This window comes from Haliaeetus albicilla, chromosome 18 (assembly GCF_947461875.1).
Source record: "Haliaeetus albicilla chromosome 18, bHalAlb1.1, whole genome shotgun sequence".
NCBI lineage: Eukaryota > Metazoa > Chordata > Aves > Accipitriformes > Accipitridae > Haliaeetus > Haliaeetus albicilla.
Window position 1 is genome coordinate 12783757 of NC_091500.1, and position 8211 is coordinate 12791967.

An 8211-nucleotide genomic window follows, 5' to 3' on the forward strand; every position below is an offset into this window, starting at 1 on the left:
ATAATCATAGAATCATAGAATGGTTTGGGTTGGAAGGGACCTTAAAGATCATCTCGTTCCACCCCCCCTGCCATGGGCAGGGACACCTTCCACTAGACCAGGTTGCTCAAAGCCCCATCCAACCTGGCCTTGGACACTGCCAGGGATGGGGCATCCACAACTTCTCTGGGCAACCTGTTCAGTGCTTCACCACCCTCACAGTAAACAATTTCTTACTTATATCTAATCTAAATCTACCATCTCTCAGTTTAAAGCCACTACCTCTTGTCCAATCACTAAGCGCCCTTGTAAAAAGTCCCTCTCTGGCTTTCTTGTTGGCCCCCTTTAAGTACTGGAAGGCTGCTATAAGGTCTTCCCGGACCCTTCTGTTCTCCAGGCTGAACAACCCCAACTCTCTCAGCCTGTCCTCACAGAGGAGGTTCTCCAGCCCTCTAATCATCTTTGTGGCCTCCTCTGGACTCACTCTAGCAGGTCCAAGTCCTTGTGTTGGAGGCCCCAGAGCTTCCGCATCCTTCCATAAAGTGCTCTGGTGAAGAGCATCAAAGCATCAAAATAAGTACAGTTCATGATGATTAGCAATTTATTCCTAAGCTTTCTATAGGATTTGTAAATACATGATCTTCCTCCTCTGAAACATCATACTTTCAATTTTTGTTTCTTGTCTTTGGTTTCTTTCACTGTAGACAATAATCTGGCTAAGAATTCATTGGTAATGTCAATAAAGCTGTGCTGTGACAGTAATTGCAGTTTGACAAGTATTTTTTTTCAGCAGTTAGACAATTAAAACCACTATCATTCCTACTTTCTCTTCATTTCAAGCATTGTTTCAGAAATGGTGTAGACAGTCATATATTGGTCACCTTTAGAAGTTTGTTACACTTTATTAATAGCAGGTTAATTCAGCTTCTTAGTAGCATTTGCAGTATTATTTGTAGTGCATAATTCTCTGCAGATAAAGAGATTTGGGGAGCAATGCAGTATCTATCAAGGTAATCCTGATTAGTTCAGAATTTCTTGAAAATATACACATTTTATGCATTAATCATCACTGTAAGCATATTCTATTCCTTTTGATGGTAATGATCATTTGCTTTGGCATCTATGAAGGTTTTGATGTTTCTGTTACTTTAATATTAATTTTTTAGGCTCCATCTTCCGATTCATTAATTTGGTGACTCCATTTCCCCTCACTATTATGTCTGTGTTTTCTACACTGAGCTTGAGAGATTCCATTTAGTCTCCTTCATTACTTTTCACATGCCTGAAGTATGTTTTCCAGAAATCTTATATTTTGACAGTGTTTGAACTTTTTCCCTCTGTTTAATATTTGTCTAATGAATTGATAAGCTTCAATTTCTTCTTTTCTTGACAATATCATATTATGAATTTCTCTCCTGGAGCATATGATCTAATTATGATATCTGCTATCAGAAATGGCCACTGTATGTCACTCACTTCACGTAATTGTACATCCTTCGATTGTCACATCCATCTTCTCCAGTCTCAGTAGGCTCATTCTTCTTTACTGCCTTTCCCTCGGACTGCCTCTTTTACACCTTTATGAGCACTTCTATGAGAGCCTTCAGTTCCTACAAGAATGGTTACCCTATTTTTATGGTATAAATAGGCATTTTATAAAACCTCCAATGTGGAGAGGAGTTAATTATTGCATTTTATGGGATCTACTTATTATTCAAAGCTTATTCATATGCATTATGTTTGTAAGAAATAAAATATGGTGACTAAGCCATTCCTCTGGTGCATTATAACAAACAAGATGTATAAAATGTTTTTTACAAGCAGAAGTCTATTTCAACTCACTATCTGGAAGTTGGCTTTTTTTTAACACTTAGATGTAAAATTTGAAGCTACTCATTGCTTTGTTCCAAGTTTTCCACATTATGATAATAGGGCAATATTTGTGTAATAAGAGCTCACACAGTTCATACAGAAAACACAAAACATTTCATTAACATAGAATATCAGAAGGTAAACCAGCTATTAAGCAATGGCCCTGGAGCTGACCCCAAAAAGCAGAAGACTGAAAAAGATCAAGGCAATTATGGAACTATGTGGTTCACTAGTCAAGACATTTCACCAACAGCTTCTAAGCCTAATAAAATTCTTATGGAGTTGCATGGTCATGTGTAAATTTATCACAGCTCACCTGACATATGTGGCTTTTCTGAGCCACCCTGTGGAGCCAAAATATTCAAACCCTGCCTATATATAAGCACCTACATCACAGTAGATGCTTATCATCAGATCAAAATTATTTTAGCATGTTGCTATTCTGAGATTATAACTGTTTAGAAAAGAAGCAAAAATTTAAGTTTCTGTCTAAGGTTTACATATTTATTCTGATTCCATTACCATAATACTCCAAATACCTCATTGGTGCATGAAACCTCCAATTTTTCTGATGAATATATGTCTTACTATCTTAAATAACTTATTGAAGGTTGTGCTCCAGATTGAAACCATTATACTTTTCCTAAGTCCTTATACTGTGATTAGATGCCTATCTGAGGTATAACATTCAGGAAATGTGTTACTGGTGTCATAAGAAATACAAAGGCATTTTGAGTCTGTGCTCCTTTCAACAATAAACACTGACTGAAGAACAGGCCAGTTTCAAAGGAGCTTTATGGACACTCTGCTTACTCTGAAGGGCAAAATGTGGCATGTAAGAGGATTGACCATTGCCTCTATGGTGGACCGATTTTCTCCAGGAACAATTAGTCATTTTTTTCCTGACATTTATGTCTTTCTTCAAACACACCTCTTCCATATGTATTTATATGCAAGTGTAAAAATAAAGACTAGCATAAGACAGACAAAAGTGACAGCATGTGACTAACACGTGACACCCAAATCATGAAGCTTGTAAAGAAATCATATGTATTTCTTTCTGTTTAATAATCCAGTGTATTGAAGTAAATTTGTCAAAAGACTAAATGGGTATCTGCATAAAAGTCTCAAAAATAACTGGAGCTCAATTCAGGTGCAGGGATTCTTGCAAAGATTAGACAGTGAGGCTTAAAACCTTCATCTACAAAAGCAGAAATATGCGTCTTTCAACCAGGGCTTCAGAAGTATAGTTGAGTTGGAATTTTTGGGGAAAAAAAAGTTGCTTTATTTGAAATGCTCATGTTTGCCCATATGTCAAACATGCAGAATTGTTCAAAAGTAAAGACATTAAAATACCCACTGGAAATTAGTTGTGATGAAATTTCCAAGATGCTTTAAAAGGGGCATACTGATTTCAAACTTCTGTAATCAGATCCAGATACTTTTAAAGATATATGGCAGCTGTCTTGGTTTTTAAAGGATCTTCTGTAATATATGCTTTACACCAATGACCAGGTTTTAGTATGAGACAATCAGTGGGATTTTCAGAAGCAGCTAAGTGATGTAACTTTGAAAGGCCCTGTAGAAAAAAGGGATTTTAACTTACTATTTGCCTTTCTCGTTTCTGCTACAAGACACATTGAAGAAACAAAAGGTTGAAATAAATAAATAAATAAGCAATCCCCATAAAAACCCAAGACTGTTAAAATTTAATACTTACATATAGTACAATATGCAACAGGTAAAGATACAAATAGACGTAAGAATTTCCACTAAGAACCACACAACTTTTACGGTTTGCATGTGTTTGTCCCTAGATTTAGCAAAGCATTTAGGTGTATGTGAAATTTCAAGCATTAGCTTAAGTTTCACTGGAAATTAAGGATATGTGACTAAGGCTAAACATGTCCTGAAGTACATTACTATCTGAGCTAGACTGTCAAATCTGTCTTTACATCTCTGATGTTTTAATTTTCTTATTGAAAAGTAAAAAGGGAAATAGTTGAAAAAGATAAAAGACAACATTTTGCTGGAGCAACACCGTAGATTTTCCATCTATAACTTTAAACTTGCTTTTTTTCAAAATTGTTAGGGTTATATTTCATATGATGCAAAGTATTTCCAAGGACGTTATTATAGCACTAAGTTTAGAATTTTCCTTAGATTTTCTAAATGTAGTTCAAAGGGTATCAAGTGAAAAACTCAAGAGATATATCTAATAAGTGTCTCTAATTGGTCATATCTTAATTTCTCCCTTCCTCCCAAGCAATCTTTTGCTCATTAAAGGAAAATTAATTTGTGAGTACAAAAAAGTATCAAAGTGGGAGAAGGAATTTGTGAAATGTTGCATCTTTTTTACTCTGCTGGGGGCTATGTGTACTGCCCAGTGCATGTACCAGATCAAGTATCTGAGTTACCCCAAGGAGATTTGAGATCTGTTTAACAACATTTAAGCTGTAATCATGCCTTTTAGAATAAAAAAATAATGATTAATCAATGATAAAGAACCTGTTGGTGACATGAACACTATTGGACATAGTTACCTAATTCTTAGTAGAAAGACCACATTACTGAAAGCTAAATTCATGTTGCCAGAAGATTCAAACCGGCAAAAAAAAAGGGCAAAAAAATATTGACCAGGTGATGCAACGTTTTATGGGAAATGATTTACACATAGACAATTTCATATTGGTGCCTCTTATGCTTGTAGTCATTTGTCTCAATTTTTATTGCATGTCATTAAACAAGCTATGGAGAAATGTTGCAGTTATTCTGACTAAACACTTACTTTATTTGATTGTGTAAAAAAACCTGCATGAGAATTCATAAAATCCTGTCAGACTTCCTATCAACATTAGGCATTATTTTTCATTCTTTACTGCTAATTTTAAGAAGGAACAGCATGCATATATTTAAAATTGTTGAGACAAAACATTAAATGCCTATAATAGCAAGTGCCTACATTTCACTGCTACTGCCTACATATTAAAATTTCACAACAATAATATTCATAAAATGGTTCATTCATGATTGAAAACAGTTGTAGATTCAGTGAACAAAATGTGTTGCCAAAACAAGTTAACATTATTAAAAGAGTTTCTGAATTGTGGTAGTTCTGTTTCCAAATGTGTTGTGAAGCCAGAATAACTGGGTTTTGTTTGGTAAGCACAGATCACCGTACAGTATTTTCCTACTGTGGAATGTCTGAGATCGTTTGCCTTTTTCTAGTGAATCCTTTGCTGGCTTGCTTTACATAGGGCTGGCATGCTTATTTCAACTAGTTATTGTCTCCTTGTCATGTATTTAATATAATATTAAGAAAAAATTGTGCTTGTAGCATGGCTTCATAAATTAGCAGGTTTCTCTCAAACAACTGGAAATATTGTCCTTTATACAAGATGTTTTTCAAGGTATAACCAACTCTGAACTGTTGCAATATATATCTTTGGCAAGTCTCCTTTTCAGATTTTTTTTTGTTTTATTATGTCAGCAATTATTTATCTCAATATTTTCTGTATATTTCTGTGTTCATATACCTGACTGATAGGGAATTCCACAAGTAGCTAGCTAGCTCCAAATAAACAGATACAAATAAATCAAAGTAATTACAAATTCTTGTTACTTCACAATTGTTGAAGTCAAACAGAAATATGCTAATAATATTTGTTAGTATTACAATTTCACAATGTCATGTTTTAACCCCAGTCTATAACATGTAACTCAAACCATGGGTTAAAAGAATTTAAAGGTATTTCCATTACAGTCTCCACCCCTGGTCCCTTCGGACCAGACCATCACGTTTAACATTGAAGTGAACTCCTCCCCTTGCCCCTGCTCTGGCTTGCACTTACCCACAGACCGCAGTCCCTTAGGGTTGTACCCGCTCCAAGGGGAGCCTTATCAATGGCCACAGTGTCTCCAGGGGTATACCTGCTGCGGCACAGACTTACCCGCAGCCACAGTCGCTTTGAGGTGCACCCGCTCCAGCGTGGCCTTCTCCATGGGCCACAATGTCTTCAGAGATACACCTGCTCCAGCGTGGCCGTACCCACAGCCACAGCCCCTTCAGAAGTAAACCTGCTCCAACACGGCCTTACCCACGGCTGCAGTCCCTCCAGGGGTGTACCTGCTCTGTCGGGGCCTTATCCATGGCCACATGCTTTGAGGTGCTCCAGCATGACCTCATGCCCAGCCGCTGATGCTTCAAGGTGTACCTGCTGCAGCATGGACTTAGCCACGGCCACAGACGCTTCGAGGTGTACCTTCTCCAGCGTGGACTTACCCTAGGGCCACAATCCCTTCAGAGGCATACCTGCTGCGGCACAGACATAACCACGGCCACAGACGCTTCAAGGTGTACCTGCTGCAGCATGGGCTTAGCCACGGCCACAGACACTTGGGGGTGTCCTGCTCCTGCGTGGACTCATCCAAGGTCACAGTCCCTTTGACTCGAGTTCACACTGGAGTTCCAGCCTGTCCAGCACAGCAGCACGGAAAGAGCAGTGATGCCCTGGCCGTCTGCCAGCCCAGGCACATCACCATTGCTGTCATCAGAATGTTCCCAGGCACAGCACAGTAGGAGGATAAGCGGTACAGCAGTACAGCCAGCAGCGAAAGCAGAAAGCAGCCACTAACAAGCCCTAGACTCTAAGATACAGTAAAGGAAAGCAAGACCATGGCAAGCACAGGAGCCTGGCAATTAATAGCTAAACAGCAATAACAGCTGTAAATTTGATCTAGCACATTCTGATCACATCTGTCATTATCTTGAACCCTTCGAGACCCACGTTGGGCACCAAAAAGGACTGTTGTGGTTTAGCCCCAGCCGGCAGCTAAGCACCACACAGCCACTCGCTCACTCCCCCACCAGTGGGATGGGGGAGAGAATCGGAAGCCTAAAAGTGAGAAAACCCATGGGTTGAGATAAGGACAGTTTAATAGGTAAAGCAAAAGCCACACACACAGTCAAAGCAAAACAAGGAATTCTTTCACCACCTCCCACGGGCAGGCAGGTGTTCAGCCATCTCCAGGAAAGCAGGGCTCCAGCACGCCTAACGGTGACTTGGGAAGATGAATGCCATCAATCCAAACATCCTCCCCTTCCTTCTTCTTCCCCCAGCTTTATAGTGCTGAACATGACGTCGTATGACATGGGATATCCCTTTGGTCAGTCGGGGTCAGCTGTCCCAGCTGTGTCCCCTCCCAACTGCTTGTGCACCCCCAGCCTACTCGCCGGTGGGACGGGGGGTAGTCTGAGGAGCAGAAAATACCTTGATGCAGTGTAAGCACTGCTCAGCAATAACCAAAACATCCCTGCATTATCAACACCGTTTTCAGCACAAATCCGAAACATAGCCCCATAGTAGCTACTGTGAAGAAAATGAACTCTATCCCAGCCAAAACCAGCACAAGTGCATGCACATAGGGAAGTGGCTGGGGAAGGTGGTGTGGGTTGCTCCTCCCTTGAGAAAAGTCAAATCCATTCGTGGGATTGTCTTCGCTCAAGGACCCGAGTGTACTTGGTGGCGAATGCAGAAGGATGGGGAGATCCAGTGTGCGCCTCAAGGAAATTTAACCTTGGGGGAGAAACAACCTGTGATGTGAGTTGTATGTTGTAAGAAGTAAAGTAGGAGGAGCCACCTGAACCCATGCAGAGTGAGCTTCACAATGAACAGGGCAGCTGGACCCAAAGGAAGCTGGTCTTGGCGCCCAACACTTGAACACGCTGCTTCTCCTGTGCTGAGCACCCATCTTGCCAGATGCGGCCTAAGTCACAGCCTGGTCTTATGAAGATTTGGGGGAGTGGTGGAAGCCCATGGAATGGGAGAATACTATCTATCTGTTAAGGGACGGTAGTTAGTGAGAATATATAAATCTGTATGTTGGGTATAAAGATGGTTTGAGTCATAAATTTTGGTAAGGAGGGACTGCAGTCATGAGAAGTTGATGCAGAGGGATGCATCCCATCTCCCACTGCCTGTTCCTCATGGCCCACGCACTGGGCTCCAACGAAGGACCGTTTCCCTGACCGGGAATCGAACCCGGGCCGCGGCGGTGAGAGCGCCGAATCCTAACCACTAGACCACCAGGGAACGCGAAGACGGCCTTAAAATAGATGAGATTAGATCGGATCGGGTCGGGTCAGGTCAGATCAGCATACTGGTTTATCAGTCGCTCAGGGAGAGATTGATGTCCCCTAAACTTGGCTATCTAAGATTTGTCTAATTGAGGAGTTTGAGTTCCCTCGGTGGTCCCTGGAGAGAGAAAGGGAATTCTTCCCACCCTTCCAAAGTACATACGTTCAGACGGTATGAGTCTCCCACGCAAGTTCCCTGTTTCTCTACCAACTACCGTCTATGT

General features: G+C 40.6%; 1 non-coding gene across 1 annotated transcript; it reads right to left on the reverse strand.

The window, feature by feature from the left end:
• Positions 1 to 7871: 7871 nt before the first annotated feature.
• Positions 7872 to 7943, reverse strand: TRNAE-CUC (transfer RNA glutamic acid (anticodon CUC)). The gene has a single exon. It is a non-coding gene; the product is annotated as a tRNA-Glu (tRNA).
• Between the last annotated feature and the right edge of the window lie 268 nt (positions 7944 to 8211).